We start from the raw sequence: 21,482 nt of genomic DNA, 5'->3' as shown, positions 1-21,482 counted from the left end.
GAGACTCAAACTCAAAAAAAAAAAAAAGAAAAGAAAAAAAGAAAAGAACAGAACAGGATGCATCTTTCCTATATCAGATAATGTGTTTGAAGGGAAGACAAGTGAAAAATAGCTTTAGAGCCTAGAATACCCTTAGGTCACTGGCTCCCAAGTGTGTGACACCTAAGGGTTTACTTCCCACTTGAATGCTGTATCATAAGATATTGTGTCTTCTACTCAATGCACTGATTAATTTGTTATTTTCCTGAAATTATATTTTAAACTAATCAGTCACATCCATAATAGCCAATAAAAAATAATCAACACAAGTTTCTAGTGTCCTCATGAAGAAATGATAAAGTTTCTACTCAAAATAAATTATTTGTACCATTGTGATTAGACAGTGTACCATTTCTTAAGCCTTTAACCATGATGAAAACAACTTTTGACACATATCACCCACATTTTGTGTTTGGTTAAAAGACAAGATCTCTGAATTCTTATTCTCTTGCCTACCATTATCTCTGGATATTTATGAGGGAGACTCACAGAAGAAAAACACTTGGAAAGCTATTTTTACTATTAACTAGACTTTGACATCACACCAAAAGACAGTCCCTGAGTAAGGTGGACTGCACTTAATGGAACCATATGAATTCGTTTCCCCAATTGATAGATTGTCCTGAAGCTTAGAATCCTAAAAACAGACCTGATGGTCTGTTCAACCTAATTCTTCAGTCTAATTCTTCAACCTAATTCTTCAGTCATTATCTAAACTCCTTTGTAGGAGAATGTGATTATAAGAACAAAAGCAAGGGGGCAACCCCTTCGAGTCCCCTCCCACTGTGGGAGTTTTTCTGTCCTCTCAATAAATCCTGGTTTCTCACAAAAAAGGAGGAAGAAATAAAGAACTTCCCTTCAATTTCTAGTCCATGCTCCAGGACATTTTCTTGGGTCCCACTCTAGGCCCACTTAATTTCTTTTTCTTTTTTTTTTTCTTTTTTGAGTTGGAGTCTCACTCTGTCACCCAGACTGGAGTGCAGTGGCCGCTCCCGGTCACTGCAGCCTTGACCTGCTGGGGCTCCGGCGATCCTTCCGCCTCAGCCAACCAAGTAGCTGGAATTACAGGTGTGTGCTACCACACCCGGCTAATTTTTTGATTTATTGTAGGGATGACGTCTCACCAAGTTGCCCAGGCACGTCTCAAACCCGCGGGCTCAGGCAATCCACTCACCTCAGCCTCCCAAGGCGTGGGATTATAGTCTGAGCCACTGAGCCCGGCTCCACTTAATTCCTTAAAGAAGGAAGCAGTTCAGAAGGATGGCCGGATACAAGAAGGCTTTGACTCTTTTACATACAAGGATATGGAAGACTAGATTTTCCAAGAAACTTGTCAAAGAGAGTGAGATTTTCAAAAGCCTAGCAAGAGAAAAAAAGAAGGAAGAAAGAGACAAGCTGTGGTGGATGTTATTGATAACAACCCATTTGCCCATGGCCTATGCCTAGGTTCATCTACAACAATAGTGGACAGCAGTCATACACAAAGATAGCTTCCCACCACAAGTGCTTGTAATTTTTGGCATATGCTTCCAGGCTGTCTCCAACACCAAGAAAACTGGTTGAGCTAAAGCACGAGGTAGCCCCAAAATGCCAGGAATTTATCACCTGCCCTGGGAGTAACCTTTATCCAGAGAAGGACAGAAGAATCCTGGATTAAATCCTGGATGACTTCAATGGAAAACCTCTCATGAATGCACTCTTTATTGCCTTTTCTCCCTGCTCAGCTCATTTATACTGTATCCTTACTGATTGTATTAGTTTTCTAGGGATGCCATAACAAAATGCCACAAATTGGGTGACTTCAACAGCAGAAACGTTTTTTTTCTTATGGTTTTGATAGCTGGAAGCCCAAGATCAAAGTCTCAGCAGGTTTAATGTCTTCTGAGGCCACTCTTCTTGGCTTGCAGATGGCTGTCTTCTTGCCATGTCCCTAAATGGTCTTTCCTCTGTACATTCACATATCTATGTCCTTGTCTCTTCTTATAAGAACACCAGTCATATTAAATTAAATATCATTCCTATGACAGCATTTTACCTAATTAACCTTTAAATGATTCTTTCTTCAAACATAATCACATCCTTAGGTTCTGTGGGTTTGGACTTCAACATTGGGAGGAGCACAATTTAGTCTGTAACACTTATGTTTACTGTAATCAACTGTCCTCAAATATTTGACTTGAGGTCTGCTTTTAGGAAATCTAAACTAAGAGAGAAACCAAGAATCAACCTACCACAGAACTTTGTTTCTGATATTCAGAGTACCGTATGCTTTTTCCCACCCTTATCCATAACTTTCAGCTCAGAACTCTATTCTTCAACATTCCTTGGTAACCTTTCTTTCAAAAGGGTGGTTTATCATATGTTATTTAAAAAAGGTTTGTTTCAAATTGAATGACACAGGATTGGCAGTAGTGGGAAGTTGTCAGAGGAGAGGGGGATGTTGGAATTGGCAGATGAGAGAAACTGCTAAGGGAGGGAGGGGTGTACCTCATCAACAAGGGTACCTGCATGATCAATGTTTGTATACCTAACCCTGAATTGTACCCCACATCTTTATAATAATTTTTTTTTTAAAGACAGACAAAGTTAAATAATACTGTTTACATACTTGTGTGACAAGACTATAGAGAAAAGTAATGAAATGATCATCATAACAGACAGGATTGTAGTCCTCTGATGGTGAAGTGACTGGGAGGGAAATGTGGTGGGTTTCTGGAGTGGCTGACCTTGGATCATCTCCTAACATGGCACGATTACCATGGCATTAACCTTACATAGAATTTATTAAGCTGTGCTTCTGTGCGGCTTCCTCTAATTGTGTTATTTTAATCAACAAAAATTTTAATTACAGGGACTTTATAAACCTAATCACACCAATCAGTCTACTACCCAAGAACATGAAAGCAGCTTTTGGAATCCTTTGGAATACAATATTTATAATTCTTGAAAAACAAGGCAATCCACTAAAGTATTTCTAACCATGCAGTCAATAGCATTATCTATTATTGATATGGTTTTTATATTTGAAGATGCAAACCCCATACTGACTCGTTTGCTGTTGTTGCTGCTGTGTATTAAATCCTCCAAATCCCAGTCCAGTTACCAAACCAGTACCTAAACCAGTACTGCTTCCTACTTTTGGGCCCCAATCGGTACCAAATCCAAAGCCTTTGTTCTGAGTACCACCAAAGAGTCCTTGGAGTGAAAAGTTGAATTTACATACATCAAAAAAAAGTAACCTCTACCTCATTTACTTCTACAAATGACTTACAATGACCTCTTACCAGTAGTGCTTGTGTTGGCTGGGGCAGATAAGCTGAATTCAGAACCTGCAGTTGTAGATTTTGTCCCAAAACCTCCAAACGCACCAATTTAAGGAAGATAAGAACAGAAGGAAGAATCTTTTGTATACATAAAGGAAATTTTTCAAATTATTGTATAATAAATTGTTACACATAAAATAAAAAAGAAAAAGATATACTTTGAAAATACTTTTTAATTCATAAAAAGGAGTGGTTATATTAAACCTGATAAAGCAGACTTCACATTTAGGAAGGTTACTAAAGACAAAAAGGGATATTATGTAAGCATAAAAGGATCACTCCAACAGGAAAACATAGTGATTTTATTTTAGTTTTTTGAGTTGGAGTCTCACTCTGTCGCCCAGACTGAAGTGCAGTGGCCACTCCCGGTCACTGTAGCTTCGACCTGCTGGTCTCCGGCAATTCTTCCACCACAGCCTTCCAAGTAGCTGGAACTACAGGTGTGTGCTACCACACCCGGCTAATTTTTTGATTTATTGTAGAGATGAAGTCTTGCCAGGTTGTCCAGACGGGTCTCGAACCCGCAGGCTCAGGGAATCCATTCACCTCAGCCTCCCAAAGCGCGGGATTACAGGCTGAGCCACAGAGCCTGGCTAACATAGTGATCTTAAATAGGAATACATCAAACAACAGAACCCTAAATATGTGAAACAAAAACTGATCGAGCTAAAAAGGTCAATTCTTGATTATAGTTGGAAACTTCAACACATACTCCCCTTAAGAATGGATAGAATTAATAGACAGAAAATGAGAAAGTCTATAGAAATCTGACCAACATAATCACCAGTATGAGATAGATATATCAACAACAACAGAATACCCAGGTTTTTCAAGCACCCATGGAACGTTCACCAAGATGACTATATCATGGAACATAAAGCAATCATCAACAAATTTGAAGAATTGAAATGTTGAGTGTATGCGTTAACCATAATAGAATCCAACTACAAAACAATGACAGAAAGACAACAGGAAAATCTCTAAATAGTGGTAATTAAACAATACATTTCAAAGTAATCCATAGGTCACAGAGTAAACCTCAAAAAATTTCTACAGAGAACTAAATGAAAACAAACGTACAGCTTATCAAAATAGGTAGGACATAGCTAAGGCAGTGCTGAGAAGGAAATTCATGACATGAAATGTTTACATTAGAAAAGAGGAAAGATCTCATATGAATCACCTTAACTCCTGTTTTAAGAAACTAGAAAGTAGAGAGAAAAACAAGCCCAAAGAAGGAAGAAAGGAAATAATAAAGATAAGAGCAGAATAAAATTTTAAATGGAAAACAGTAGAGAAAATTAATCAAAGGAAAAGCTGGTTTTAGAAAAAAATCAGTAAACTTAATGGATAAAAATTTTTAAAATGACACAAATAACCGATATTAGCAATAAAATTTGAAAAAAGTAGATAACACTACAGATCCTGCATCTATTAAAAAGATAAGAGGAGAATACTGTGAATCATTTAGTATACATTTGAAAAATAGAAGAAATGGACCAAATCCTCAAAAACAACAAAGCACTAACAATCAGCCAAAATGAAGCATAATCTGAACAATTCTATATCTATTAAATAAATTGCATTTGTAACCAAAAATTTCTGTCAAAAGGAAGCTTGAGGCTCAGATAGTTTCACGGGATATTTCTATCAAACATTTAGAAAATAATTGAACCAAGTTTATACAATCTCTGCCAGAAAGTAGAAGGAGAGAAAACAGTGATGATAAAGGACCCTGTTGGATTGATGGAATTCTTTCTTGACTCTGGATACTTGAATGTGCACATATTATAAAAGTGTATAGAACTAAATGCACATACAGAAGCAAATACAAGTAAGATGGGAAATATGAATAGGATCAGTAGATTGTATCAATGCACTAATTGTAATAATACACTAGTTGTGATAGTGTATTGTTTTGCAAAATGTTACTATTAAAGGAAACTGGATGAAAGTTATTGGTTATTTCTCTATGTATTTTCTACAACTTCATTTAAACCTATAATTATCTCAATAAAAATTTTAATTAAAAAATCGAATAGGGAGAAGTTGAGGGTAGGGTGGTATTAAACCCCCTCCCCCTTGTGGTTAGCATGTCGCTAACAAACCTTTATTAGTAACCATTTCAGACACCCACCCCCACCTTCGGGCATCCCCTACTGAAAGCAATGCCATGGCATGGGTAGAACTGGGTAGAATGTTGCTCTCTTGACCTTACCACTCCTGTTCTGCCCCTCCCCCATGCCATTTTCTTCCGAATTTGCCTACTTCATATCTATTTCTTTGCAGGTTTGCCCTGAGCTAGGATGGGTCAATCAGATAACTAATCCTTGCTCAGCTGGTAACTTCCAGATAACATAATGCTTTAACCCCATTTACAAGTCCCTTAAAGACGCATACATGCTGGGGCTCTGGCACGTTTTTTATTTAAGGACTTCCAGTGGAAGAAAGAACAAAGTTAATAAAAGCACAGATAGCAGTGAGTCCCTTCTACTTACTCTTGGCGGTGAGCAGGTCTGGTTTTGGGGTTTTTTAGCAATCCAAATGAAGAGGGAGAAGAGACCAGTCATGTAATTCTTGGTGTCCATGAGATTAAACCAAAATAACAACATCAGAGGAACCCTACTCTTACTCATTATCTAACAGAAGCAACCAGGGAAAAGTATACTGGGCAGTGTAATACGCTCATTCAACAGTATACTTGTAACTGACATGGTGACAACATGGGAAGGATCTTTCTTCATAGGGAAATGAAAGATAAGCCTATGGTGTTTCCCAGAGGCAGTTCAGTATTTTACTAAATGTGCCTTAGCTCTTCTGCTCACCTGTGGGGCAGAGTAGGGGCAGGGGTACTGGGCATGACAGTCCAGCCTCATGGAAGGGTGCATGAGTGGACAACTTTCAGGCAATCTCCATAAACGCTGTTTCTTTGGTGAGTTTCTGATGAGTGTGGCTTAACTCCAGAGTGAAGGCTGTAGTACCTGGCCCAGAGTAGAGTTTGTAGGGCGGATGAAGATGATGCCGGACCTTTCACAGCTAATGTGGAACTAACCTTACTAGGGCCCTTGTGAGAACTGGTGTCTGGCAGTGAATTAACTTATTTTCAATTTACACAGGCCATGAGTATTTCAGGCCGAAACAACTACAGCCACGTTGCCAGAGCTTCCTCCATCTTTGTCCTGCTCCCTTTTGTGGAGTGACTTATTGGCGCTTGAGGTCTGGAAAATGGGACCCTTGCTCCCAAGTTCCATTCCTAGAATGCTAGTGCTTTTATGCTGCTTGTTCTGTTTAAAATTTCTTACCCACCATTAGAATATTGTCTCCTAATCCAGTCTCAGATCCCTGCATTTTAAATTTGGTTACGGCAGGGTGTAAGAAGCAATCAGCTATTTACTTAAAATGCAGATTCCTGGGCTCCACATGCAAGACACTGCATCAGTACCACAGAGGGTGTGAGTCCCGGCATCTGCATTTCAGTAACCAAGCCAGACGATCCTGACCCAAGAGGACGATGCTTAGCAGTCTAGATTCCTCTTCTCCAATTCAAATCCTGCTCCAAATGCCATGTTAGCCAATGCAACCAGCTCCCTTTCAGGTTTTAACACCCAGTAATAAAATCATAGTTTAAGTCAACGTTTCTCAACCTTTAGTTCATGATTGCCATTCAAAGAAGCATTTTTAGAGTTTTTTTTCCTACTTGCCGCCCAACCTTCTCTCCTCCTCACTATGAAATTTTAATAACACTATAGACATATTTATAGACCCTTTGACCGGCCAACAATGCATTGTAATAGTTAAGAGTGTCTGGCCTACTCTCTTCACCAAAAATAAATTTTCACCATTTTGTGGAACATGTTAGCTCCATTGGGAATATATGGTTAGATGACCGGCTTTTTTGAAGCTTGCTGTGCATCTGTCTGACTGCCTCCTCACCCACTGTTCTGGTGGGTACCAGAATTCAATATGCTCTCTACCCATTAAATCACCTGCCTTTACCTTCAGACCATCCTTCCTGGATGTCCTCTGTTGGTCAACAGAACTGCCACCATCCTGATCTCTAAGCTAGAAATCTGGGAATCGTCCTAAGCTCTCTTTTCTCCTGATCCTGCTAATTTTGCTTGCCACACACTTTGCAAACATGAGTTTTCCTCCTCAGTTGACCCACCAGATCCCTCATTCCGATTTTATTCTTTCTTCCCTGAATGGTTCCAGTAGTCTGCTAACCATTCTCCCATGGCCAGATTTCAAATCCATCTACACAAAGATGTAACTAAATGCAGATTCTATCTCCTCATGCTTCTGCTTTAGCCTTTCAGTGGCTCCCTGTTACCCTTGAGACAAAGTGCGGATGTTTTAAAATGGTGGCCAGATCCCCACAATTTAGTCCTCTGCTCTTTTTATGCTCTTGACTGGACTGTTAATTCTGCCATTTTGTATCTCCTTGCCATTTCTCACATGGTTCCTTTTTCCTGAAATTTCTTTCTCACTCTTTGCTAGTTGGCTTATTCCTCCATATTCTTCAAAACCCAACCCGGTTTTCGAACAAACATTGCTGAGAGTCCCAGACTGTGCTAAAGTCTTCCTCTAGCTGTCCTGCTAGTAGTCCCAAACCACTTTGGGTTTCTTTTCGTGGCATTTCTTCAAACGGTGTCTGTGTCCCCTTCAATTCCAAACTCGTTGATGGAAGCAATTATCATTTTATCTTTCTATCTTCAGAAGATAACAGAGTGTTTGCCACATGACAGATGTTCACTAAAACATTCGTTACGTTGAACCAAACTGCCCTTCCCAAGTTTGGGGTACTGATTAGTATTAAAATGGACCAAAGAAAGCAGGTGCCCAGGAAGAAAATAGAAAGAAAGCAAAGGCCTTGATAGTTCACCAACGGGGTAATTACTTCTAAATAATTCAGATTGAACTAGAGTTGTTTCTGAAAGATGCCAAAACAACTGGTCGGTTCATCGGAAAAGTCAGCCAGTTGGCATCATAGAGACCAAAACATTCAACCAGTCATTTCACTGGACTTGTGACTTTCCAGCAGGTGTCCATGCAGCCTGTGATGGAAGAAGTTACTGATCACTCTGTTTATTTCTAGTTTCTCCTCTTCCCCTACCCTCTCACACTCCCCACAATTTTATGCCGGTATTTTAATGCCCACTTGAAAACATAAACATTGGAAAACATTCATATTTGATCAAACTCCCCAAAACGCCTAGAGAACAAATGCAGCCCACATAGAAAACCCCACATATGAAAAGGCAAGTTTAACCACGTTGCTCTAGCCCCTTTCAGGTTTTGGACACGTGGCCTCTCTGACTGAATGGACAGAAAGTCTGAATGTGTAAGAGCAGCTCAAAACAACAACCACCCAAACAAGACGACCATTCTCACTCCTCTCAGCCCACTGCTCTGAGAGGCTTGCTCTCTGACGGGTTCTACATGCTAAGTAACTCCTATTCTTAGTTAACGTTGACTTGGTGGCCGGAGCCAGGTGAAAAGACAATTGACCCAAACAGCCAAAGCGAACTGAAAACTTCACTAACGAGGCGGTTTATTTTCTAATCCTAGTCAGCCTTGGAGGGCACTGAGTGCCACTTTCTAAAACTGTGTCTTTTATGCAAAAGAGAAATTATTAAAGAAGGTGGGGGCGGGCAGAAAGCGAGTCCTTTAATGGACCATTTTATGCTTTTGTTGTGTGCTTTCTTGCAGGCGACTTTTTGGCAAATACTGCATCTTCAGCTAGGAGAAGTTGGCTGAACACAAAAGGGCTTTTGAAGCGGTGAGTGTAAATTCAGACTCTTTTTCTTTCTCCCTTCCTTCCTTTCTTCGCCCTCTCTCTTCTCCTGTGTCTGGAGACCACTAAGGAGAAATAATAAGCACCATTGCTTGCAGTTCACGTCTCATGAATTACTCAAACATCAAATGTAACTTTAGAAAGGAGACATGCTTTATTCTTTTCTGCAAAAGTTTCCCTACCCATTCTTTATTTACATGTGGTCGTGAGGCTGAGATGCACAGCGAGTCAGAACACACACACACACACACACACACACACACACACACACACACACACACACACAGGAGGCCATTAAACAAATTAAAAGGGATGAGGATGACTAATACAGTACTCTTGGAATGCCCAATTTGATTAGTCTGAGTTTAATACACAAAAGCAGCGCCGGAGAAGGAGGGGAGGCGAACCGCTCTTTAATAACCTGTACAATTAAATTATGGTGATGAATTTGACTATTCTGTACTTCTTAGAGAAGTCTTATTATCTGATTGCTTATAAAGAAAAAGGTCATTTTTTTTTTTCGGCAGGGTTTCTGGGCATGTCCCTGGAAGGCTCACGGTGGCAGTTCTATGCTCTAACTGCTTTCCTGTTTCTCAAGCTTTGTCTCTAAAAATTATTTTGTTTTAGATCTTTGGGGGCCCTTGCCTATCTTTAGCCTTTGGAAACCTGGAGTCAAAAGGGTAGTGTGGGGCTAAGGATTAGTTTTGCCTTTGGTAGCTGTAGGCAGATATTTTGGGGTAACTTTTGGTCAAAGGCCTAACAGTGCATTCTGCTTTGTACTTTATGAAGACTCATTTTACCTAAAAAAATTGAGGTACCTCAACGAACATCAGAGGGCTATTATGCCAAAAGCTGAGGTGATGGAGCTTGATTTTGTAGGTACCAGGCTGCCATATTTGTTTTCCTCCTGGGAGTCATCATTCTATTACGAAGCAGGGTGTGAATGTCCACACATGGGTCTTTATAGAATCAGTCAGGTGCACACCTATAATCTCAGCACTTTGGGAAGCTGAGGTTGGGGGTGTTATTTGAACCCAAGAGCTCAAGATCAGCCTGGACAGCATAGTAAGGTCTCATCTCTACAAAAAAGTAAAAAAAAAATAGCTGGATGTGGTGGTCTGTGCCTGTAGTCCCTGCTATTTGGAAGGCTACCATGGTGGGATCACCTGAACTCGGGAAGCTGAGGCTGCAGTGAGCCATGAATGTGCCACTGCACTCCACCCTGAGTAACAGAGCAAGACCTTGGCAGGAAAAAAAAAAAAGAATGTCTTCATTTGTCTGAAAAGTTACAGTTCAGGCAGGTGCTATCCTAACAGAAGAATATAGTTCAGCACATTCCCACCAACACTAGAATGAAGAACTGAAATGGAGCGAGAAGCACAGACAGAAAGCATGGGGACAAGATTTTTACTGCTGCCCTCACGCATAGATTCCCCTGGACCTCAGTTACTGCTAGAAAATCAGTCTTACCTGTTTCCACCTCAGGTAAGAGGTGGCTGGTAATACTCACAGGGACATCATTTTCAGATGCACATGGTGGAATCTCTTATTGGCACTTATGTCTGAGAGAATCCCATAGGGTCTTCTTGTGTGGTTGCTATACTGGACTTTGTTTCAAGTTAGCACAGCAGGGGAACGAGAAGCACAGACCCGGGGGCCAGGCGGCCTGGCTTCAAATCCTGGTTCTGCCATGACTGTCTTCAGTACCTCATCCATGTTGTATACCTCTCTGTGCCTCAGTTTCCTCATTGCAATGATCCCACAAAAGGACGACAAAAGGGTTAAAGGACACACGAAAAACCATAGAATGTGGATAGGGAGTGTGAAACGAGTCTTCTTTCCTATTCCTTCAGTGTGACTTTGCATTTTACCCCACTGATATTATTTATATTTATATTCATTCATAAACCCTTATGTGCATTATTATCTCATTTACCCACCAATGCCCACATTGTAGCTGTTATTTTTTTCTCTTTTAAAGATGAGAAACTGAGGCACAGAGAGACTCAGCGGCTGCCCAAGGACATCGGGACAGAAAGTGGTAAATCTCAGAGTTAATGATCAGGTATTTTCAAGAGTATTCCAAAGGTAGTGAATGAGGTAGGCAAGCGTGACTTGGTGGAAGGAGTGGAGAAAGGGAGGTGCCCCATGACGGCTGAAGCCTGCGAGACCCCAGCCATCTGGCACATGGAGTGGTGGTGAGCCACTTTAATGGTCTCCGTAGAGGATCAGTGTCTGGTGCCTAGTGTCCAGTGTGTTGATCCAGGGAGGTCAAAGTTTAACCATGGGGAAACGTGCCAGCTGTAGTTATCCTGGCTGCTTCATCCTGCCCCTCATCTTAGATGTACTTATTAGTTGGCTAACTTCATCATCCACGTGGTTTGGGTCATGGTGCCCGGTCACCTTGCCATAGATTAGCATTGAGAAAATATTCCAGGACAGGGTCAACTGATAAATGTTGTCTCTCTTATACCATCTCCCAGTGCAGCCCAAAGAGTTGTGCAAGCCTTCTCTATATTTCTCACTGCTCTAATCCCTCGGAGGAGGTTAAAAGTGGAGCGTATCAAGGAATGATTCCACGTTTCCCTTTGTGTTCTAAAACTTGGTGGATCCGGGAACTTCATTCCACTCTTTTGGCAGTCCAGGTTATGTCAGCTCATTGAGCTTTATTTTTGCTGTGGTTGGGATGGGAACCCAAATTTTAGGGTATGTGCATGGGAAAACTTCTAGCACATCAATTCTTTGCTGGGATGAGCTTTGCAAAATTTCATTGTTTGAATTATCCCTTCATTGTGGCTTATTAAACATAATGCTGAAGAGCTGAAGAGTGGGTGTGTGCATAAATAATTTTTGTCTTTACCTGGTATTTGTAAACATGGGATAAGGTTGACTGTGCATTTTGCCCCACCAATATTTAGAAAGCAAAGGAGAACACAGGCATTTATAGAGATTATATGCAGAATATGGTTTGGTCTGCCAATTCATTTTTTTTTTTTGAGTTGGAGTCTCACTCCGTTGCCCAGACTGGAGTGCAGTGGCACGTTCACGACCACCCCAGTGTGGACTTGCTGGGTTCAGGAGATCCTTCTGTCTCAGCCTTCCAAATAGCCAGAACTATAGGTGCACGCTGCCACGCCCAGCTAAATTTTTTATTTATTGTAGAGATGAGGTCTTGCCAAGTTGCCTGGGCCGTTGTCGAACCTGTGGGCTCAGGTAGTCCCCTCATCTGTCTCCCAACGTGCTGGGATTATAAGCTTGAGCCACCATGCCCGGCCTCAGTTCAGTTTTTAATGAAACCAGGTAAAGATTCTCATGCTATAGGAGATAGTTATGCTCCAGAACTAAGATTAAAGTATACATTTATGGAGTGTAACTGGATTACCTCTTAGAGGAAAATTTCTCTGTAGCATATCATATCTTTACTTTTTTGTTTTGAGATCATAGGGTACACGTGAAGATTTGCTCTGTAAGTATATTGCATGAAGGTGAGATTTGAGTTTCTGATGAGCTCTCTCACCACCAATGGTGGGAATGGCACCCAGTGAGTGGTTTTGTGTCCTTTATCTCCCTCTCTCCTTTCCTTTAGCAGTGACCAAAGTTTGTTCTCATTCTTATGAGCATGTGTGCCCAATGTTGACAGCCCACTTATGAATGAGAATGTGTGATACTCAGATTTTTGTTTCTGTGTTCACTTAGAATGATGGTCTCCAGCTGCATCCATGTAGCTGCAAAAGACATGATTTTGTTCTTCTTGATGGCTGTGTAGTATTTCATTGTGTATTTGTACCACAATTCCTTTGTCCAGTTTAACTTTGATGGGCATCTGAGTTGGTTCCATGTTTTGGTTCTTGTGAATAGTTCTGCAGTAAACATATGCATGCAAGTGTCTTTTTTGTAGAGTAATTTGTGTTCCTTTGGGTATTCCCAGAAGTGGGATTCCTGGGTCAAATGGTAGCTCTATTTTTGGTTCTTTGAGAAATCTTCAAACTGCTTTCCATAAAGGTTGAACCAGCTTACATTTCCACCAACAGTGCAGAAGTGTTTCCTTTTCTCCACTGCCTCACCAACACTTGTTGCTTTTTGACTTTTTAATTAATACCTTCCTGACCATTGTGAGATGGTATCTCATTGTAGTTTTGATTTGCATTTCTCTGATGATTATTGATGGCAAGCACTTTTTTCATGTTTGTTGGCTGCTCAAATGTCTTCCCTTGAGAAGTGCCTATCTTTCCATTTTGAACATACATAAATTAAAATCCATCTAAATTGGTTGGATATTAGTAATTATTATTTTTATTTGTGTTACCAGTTTGTCAAATACTAACCAGAAGAATATCATCCAAGGGTATATGTGTGGCTACTCATCACACAATTTAATTTTCACTGTATACATAAAGCAACTATCAGTAAAAACAATATGCATGTTATTTTGGCTTATTTGGAGTAAAATTCAAGGTTTTGTGAAATCTGACATTACTTGATGAGATTTTACAACACTTTCTCACCACTTGTCATAGAATGTTTTTACTATTATTTCATTTAAAACTGTTAGAAGATATTAAATTGGACTCAAATAAATTAGGTATGCCTTCTAAGTATGAGATGGAAAAAGATCATACTTCCATACTTTTATCTTATGATTGTTCTCATTCAAATTTATTTCCAAAACAGTATATGATGTGAGTATTTAAACTTCTTGAAGATACAAATATGGGAAGAAAAGTATACATAACCTGTCAGTCAACTTAAGCAGGATTATATACAATCAACTGTAAATAATATCCAATGGGATTCTGATATTAACTTACAACTATTGTGTAACTATAATAGTGTGTCTTATTCTATTAGGCTTAGATTTCTTTTCACCTAACTTAGGTTTTGTTGATCTTCTTCCATATAGGAGTTATAATGAAATGTAATGCACCAGAGAACTGATGCATTTCAAAATAGTGAAAGGAATAAAGAAACATGCTTTGTTATACATTATTTATGACATGGTACTGAAATCTTAACTAACAAACAAATTTGAGAGGGAATGGTGATTAGTGATTTGGAACCAGTCTTGGAAACAGACTCCCTGAGTTTGAATCCTAATCTATCCCCTATTTGCTGTGTGATCTGAGGCAACATATTTATCCTCTCTGCCTCCATTTCTTCATCTGTAAAATGAGAATGTTGATGCTAGCACCTACATCATGGTTTGTTTGGATATGTGTGTAACTTAGCACGTGTAAAGTATGTAGATCAGTGCTTGGCATGTGACTCTCAAGTCAACTCTCAGGCTTTGTTCTTTTGGCATATTTTGACCTTCACTGGTTCTTGTGTTCTTACAAAGTGAGTACTTTAAAAATACAAGTAGGCTCATTTGACCCTGGATTCAAGCATAGGCTCTGCCATTGGTTGTGTGACCTTTGGCAAGGCTTGAGATTTCTAAGTTCCTTCATCTATGAAATGGAACTAATGATCATGCCCATAAAGGATTGTTATAGTAATGAAATCAGATAATGTGAGTAAAGCACTGGGCACGATGCTTAAAACACAGTGAATATTCAGCACATGTAACCATAGCTTTTATTAGCCAATAGAGGCAGCATTGTTTTGGGAAATGGGTAGTGATCTGCAAGTCTGAAGAGCCGGCTTCTCATTTGGATTCATAATCTCATGTATGTGGGCAAGCAGATTCAGCGCCTCATCTTCTGCATTTGGGAATGCAGATAAAATGTTCCCCTTTATTTAAACCCATTGTTACTTCTGAAACCTGTGAATATCTAGAATGACAGCAATAAGAGGAAATAGAGAAAATGCTTGAGTGTCTGCAGTGAACAGATGCAGCGGAACAAGATGAGAGACAGTTGAGCCCACAGTGGAGAAGGAGCCATAACACTAGTTAGAAGCCAAAAGTGATGACCAAGTGCTGTCCACTTAAGGAGGATCCCGGGGAAAGGGCTGTCAAGATAGAAAGAAGCTCTTATTTAATGGAAGACATTGATCCAAGAACAAGGAGTAGAAGTCTAACGAAAGAAACAAGGGTCTTTATAGACTTTCCCCTGCAAAGGTCAAAGATTCAGCAAAAGGCAAAATCGTCTCGTCACAGTATGAGACACTCAGACCTGCATGACAAAATCATGATTCAGGAAGTCCACAGTGGGAAGGGTAGTTTCTTTAAAACCTAAAGATGTCCATGAATTCCACTTCGAGAAGTACCACACCATGTGAAAACTTCACTATAGGGAGACCTGTAGTACAGTTTTTCTACTGATTTTCCATGATTCTCAGACTTATCACTTAGTTATTCTGAGCCTCTGTTTCCTCTTGTGCAATGAGAGCATTAAACTGGATAATTTCTGATCAATTTTATTTCATGACTTTACCTATAGGACATACAGGCACCAGTAAAAATGCGCAACGTGGATTTAGTAAAATGCACTAACAGCCCTGGGACCTCGAGCAAATCACTAAACTCTTTGGTACCTTAAGTTTGACCTGTCACTGAGGGACCTAAATTGGCTTATCTGTAACAGCCACTGTGGTACAGATCTTCCCCCAAAACTGTTTATTTCCTGGCGAGAAGAGGACACATACTTCAAAGCCTTGTTTGGGGGGAAGCTCTGTTCCTAGAGGTCAATTATTGGTCATTATCACTAACACACCATGGAGGTTATGTGGTGGAAACTTTAATTATTAACTCATTGGGTATGTGTTCAAGAGGTGAATTTGATGAAATTCAGATTCTAGGCACAAAGGAGGCTGATGTTAGCTTTTACACTGGGTTATTTCACCGTATTCTTCTTTTGGATACAATTTCAGGGGAAACAATCCAAAGCGGTTGGAACTATTTTATAGAAATATTTCTTTTCTTTGAAAGAGGCCAATGCAATCTGGTACAATTTACTGGAAATAAAATGACATCAGCAGGGGACTTTGTGAATTTGCTGCATGACACTGCAGTGAAATGTCTCATCTCCAACTTGTGGTTGAGTTGGGGTTGATGAAACTTCAGACAAGGTGTTTGTTTCTCTGAGCTTCTGTTTTCTTACCCAGAGGACTATTATGTACCACATAAAACATCACAAGTAATGAATGAAATATGTTGACAGGAAAAATGTAAGCAGATAAAAAGTAACTGAAAGCTCTGCAAAGTATTATACTTGCCATTATTGTCATAATTGTGCTTGCAACTGTGAGATACTCATCTCTGGCTCATTCCATGCACTTTCTGGTCCCATCTTACCACTTAATTACCTCACCACTTACTCCTAAGTCAGACTTTCTCGGTGCTACTGCTTCTGTCTACTTAACTCCCAGAACTTTCCTGCTTTCTTTTACTCATTATTCTCTTCTGTTTTTCTTGCTATCACAGACTGGGAAATCTATGAAGGCAGAAGACCTATCATATTTATGAATTTCATTAGCCACCTTTCTACCCAAAATTTGGGGAATTAAAAACAGTCTAGACTCAACCTTTGCCTCTAAACTCTCCATTCTGCCCTACCTTGCATCCCACTGAACTCATAGTATTATGAATAATAATTACTTCCAGTGGCTCCCACAAGCCCTTTTCTGATTTCACATTCCTGGAGTGTTCAACACAGGGACTCCGGACTTTCACATTTCCTCCCCGAGTGATTCCCACCTCTTTAACCTTCCTGTGTCACTTGCACTGTGCTCCCTTTGTCGTCCCTAGTCTACCAACTAACTCACCTGTAGTCAGGTAAATTTTCCATTTGCAAGATACCAACTACAGAGAAGAGAGAAAGACGGCCTGTCTCTTCCTCCCCATCCTTAAGCATAGGTAGGCCCCGAGGACTGAACCCTTTGACCATTTACTGTTTCCCATCTTTGTTATCAAAGTCTGAAAGCTTATCGAGCTTTATGCTTCCACGCCACTGTCTCTCTAATAACTTCAATGCCCCTCTCTAGCACTTATTTCTGTTTCTCAACTCTTTAGTTTCTCAAAAATACTATTCTTGGAGCTGCTGTGACTCAAAATCTTGGTATCCTCTATCACCCTTCCTTTGCCCTTGGACTCTCAGATCCAGTCGGTTACCAGGGTTACAAAGTATCCCTTCACAAAGTTCTTTACTTCTGTTACGTCCTTTACTTATACACTTAAGATTATTTCTCATGTTTATCCATTTATTCATTCATTCACTCATCCAGTCCTTTTTCCAACAAGTATTTATAGATGGCTTTTTAGTGAACAAGTCAAACACTATCTCTGCCCTCATAGAACTCTCACGCTAGGAGGGGACGATAGACAATAAACAAATTAATTAGCATATTCTTAGATGTTTATATGATGTCAAGTAGTGATGGATGATATAAAAAAATTATGCAGGGTGAGTGAATAGATGGTACTGAGATGGCTGCCATCTTAACGGCCCCTTTGAATCAGTGATATTTGAGCAGAAATTTCAATCAAGGTGAATATAGAGGATGAGGGTCATCATCTAAAATAGCCATCTAGTAGCCCCAGGAGAGAAAGTTCTTAGTATGTTCTAGAAACAATATAGAGAGTTAGGCAGCAGGAGCATATAACATAGAGAGTGAGTATAGCATGGTGTGAAGAGTATTGGGTGGAAAGGGAAAGGATGTGGCTTCTTGTCCAGTGAGCAATCTCAAGAAAGACACTTCACTTCTCTGGACTAGATCTTCTCTAAGATATCATCAGGCTTTAAAGAATCTTATCAGCTCAACTAGATTGTCAGCTATTCTAAGGCAAGATGCCAATTTGCATTTGTAGCCTTCACAGTTCACAAAGTAGTAGCATTCATCGAATTGAATTGAGTACACTGGGAGTAAACAGCGATGGTAGGGGTTTGAAAATAAGGACAGAGATGGCTCATGTAGAACCTTGTTGAGGATAACAGATCTTGGATTCCACCAGGGTTACAAAGTATCCCTTCATAAAGTTCAAAGTCATTAGACAATGAATTTATTCTGAGAATTTTGAGCAAGACAGTGTCAGGATTTGACTTCTTTTTTTTTTGAAAGGATCACTCTGATTACTATGTAGAGAACAGTATTTATGTGGGAAGGATGGCTTAGACAGGTGAGTGAGGAGGGTGAAAGCCTGATGGGAACTTGCACTAAGAAAACTAGTGCAAAATGGTCAATTGTTAAAAACAGAGCCAGTTTACTGACACAGGGTGTTCAGAAGGAGAGTCAAGAGTAAAACATGAATAGATGGAAATGAGCAAATTTTGGAGAAACACCAAAATGTCAGTTTTTTTACCTGGCTACATGTAAGGCTAGATGTTCAAGTGAAAATGTGAAGTATGCAATTAAGGATTCTCAGTATATGGAGAGTATTTAATACTGTGGCATAAGGGCCTACAGATAGATAGAAGAGATATTTGAGAATGGAAATCTGGGACACTCTGAAACTTAAGGGTCAAGAAGATGAAGCAGACCCAGGAAAGGGTCAAAGGCATAGCCAATAAGTTGAATGAAAACCAGAATATTCACCACCCACACCTGGGTAACTGCCCTAATATCTGCCTTTCAGCTTCTTAACTTTCTCTCTCTCCTTTCTCTCTCTCCCCCTCCTTCTCCCTCTCTCATGTTGCTATTGGTTTCATTCACATAAATAAAATATACTTTTTCAGTGCCAATCTTCAACTCAAAAACTCAGTGGGAGATCCTCAGTCCAGTATTAGAGGTTCTGTGTAATTTCCATCTGTAATTCCTGTACTTCTTAGAATGAGCCATTGCTCTTGCCTTGATTTGTTCACTTATCTATAAATATCATGCCCGTTTAAGCTTTTCTCACATTTATCCTTTTATTTTATTTTTTAGCATATAAAAATCCTATATTTATATATTTTCAATGATATATCCTATCGTATCCAAAACATCTTCTATGATAACACTGTAGTGATTTTGCCTACCACAGCACGGTAGGGGCATTTGTTGATTGATGAATTTATACTCTTGGAGATAGTCATGTTTAAGAGCGTTGTCACTGGAGCTGAATTTTCTGGACTCAAAGCTCATCTTGTGTACATACTAGCCATATGACCTTGGATAAGTTACTTGTCTTCCCCATACTTCATTTACTAATTTGTAAAAAGCACATTACAATAATGTCTCCCTCCTAGAGATGTTCTGCTATTTAAATGAGTTGGTAAGTAAACTTAGAATGTGTGCTCAATAAATAAGAGTTAACCCTTATCAAATCCTGCCTTGTCATGTTAAACTTTTCAAATAAGTATTAAAGCAAGTATAACATAGTTGGAAGAACATATTTAGATAAAAAGAAAAGGATGTGGTTTTTTGTCCTCATGTAAATCCTCAAGAAAGTCACTTCAAGAGTTGAACTAGGTAATCTCTAAGGTATCATCGGGCTTTAAAATATCAGCTGAACTAGGTTGCCAGTTATTTAAGGGTAAAGTACAGAATCATATTTATATTTTCCATAGTTTACAAACCAGTAGTAGACATTGAATTGAATCAAGGACATTGAGTATAAATTTATGGATGGTCTGATGGATTGGAATAAGCTAAAGGAAACTGGAAGGGATCTTCTCTAGATGGCATACCCTGGGTCTTGCATCTTCTTAAACAACAGCCTTATGTTTAAAGACTTCCATTGTGGAGAATAAAAGTATAACTTATCCAGAATAGTGTAATCATTTCCATTTGTTTCCAATCTTTCTCACTCACCAATAGAAATACGCATACACATCTGAATATAGACACAACTCAAAACAGAAATTATGTCGAATTCAGTTGTAAGTGTTGTTTATAAACATTTTCAGTATAAACACACTTATGCACATACCCCTCAGGTAGCATTTATTATTTCTTTCTGTTTCTAGCTTACTTTTCTTTATACCGCTAATCAGAACACATTTTTTTCACTTACTGTCAGTTTGTCCCACTCCATTGAAATTTCCTCAAGAATAAGTCCAACTTATTTTTTGCGCTGTCCAGTGCTTAAGTCAAGAGATGCTTCCTACTGAATGGCTATTGAAATGAAATTTTAACATCTCTTTCAGTGGGCAGAAGACATGCAACAGGAGATTTTGGTCAATAGTGGGTGAGGCGCAGCATATTTCTTTCAGGAAAATTCACTGGGTTAAAGCAGGAACCCAGCCAGTGGCTGGGTCTCCAGGCTGAGGGAATTGAAAAAGGTAGGAGTGTGCCAGGGCCTCAGGGGGTTCAAGACAACACTCAGCTGAGCGAGATGGCTAGTGTACAAATCAGGGTTTAGAGATTTGTAGTCTGAGCCCATGTAGAGGGGATTAGTGGGAGAAGCTTCCATTTGGGAGAACACAAAATTGTCCTGTGAATCTTCAAGCACCCTGTAGTCCAGACTTCAAAAAGCAAGGATAAATATGTATGAACTTCTGATGGAGATGCACCTGTAATCTCCTGCCCGACACAGTTCTCTTTGGAGAGGGACCTTGGAGATGTTGACTTGAGCCTAAAGGACCATGGTACCTGGGGCTAGGCCGAGTTGGAACAGCCCAGGACACACATCAGAGAGGATCTGGATATACAGAATATGATTGTGCAATCACTGAGACTATCGGGGTTAGAGAGACCTGCCAAATCAGAGATGTCATGTGAAACACAGAGGCCATATATACTGGCGAGTCGAGCAATTTGGTTCAAAAGCGTGAACGTTTGGACAACACAAGGATAAATTTATTTTAGAACTATAAATATCAAAATGTGGTCAGGTAACTGTGTTAAAAGAGTCAGGAAAGATAAAGACTAACAATCATAACCGCAAATTTCCTGAGCTGTTAATGAGGGCCAAGCTCTGTTCTGGGCTTTTTGTACTCCTGAGTATTTTAAAGAAAGAAATCAACAGATGAAGTTTTGCCTTAAGAAATTAATTTGCAGGCTTAGAAAAATATACTTGCCCATCTCATCATAACAGTAAGTCAAATGAGTATGAAGAGAAAGAGAGAGTAAAGATAGGACAAGAAAAAAAGAAAAGGATAAATATGAAACATTTCCAGTCATTTCAGGTGAGAACTTTAAAAAACAGATAGAAGGAGTTATTGCTTTTGAATTCAACAAATTATTAGATCGGGACCAACAAATTGAAATAGCATGACTTTTGGGAACAAACAGACCTGGATTTAAATTCCGACTTCAACCCTCATATTAAGTGAACTATCACCAGAAACAAAGAACTGAATACAGCATGTTCTCACTCATAATTGGCCCTGAACACTAGTCACATTAGCACAAGAGTGGGATCAGCAGTCGCTGGGCACTGCTAGGGGAGGGAGAAGAATGGAAGGAGGCATGACAATGGGGACCTGGTCCACTACCAGGGTGACCGAGGGCCATCTAGAAGCCCGGACTTC

Source organism: Carlito syrichta, unplaced genomic scaffold, assembly GCF_000164805.1.
Source record: "Carlito syrichta isolate Samal-C Ts95f unplaced genomic scaffold, Tarsius_syrichta-2.0.1 Scaffold316500, whole genome shotgun sequence".
Classification (NCBI taxonomy): Eukaryota; Metazoa; Chordata; class Mammalia; order Primates; family Tarsiidae; genus Carlito; species Carlito syrichta.
This window is presented reverse-complemented; position numbering follows the sequence as displayed.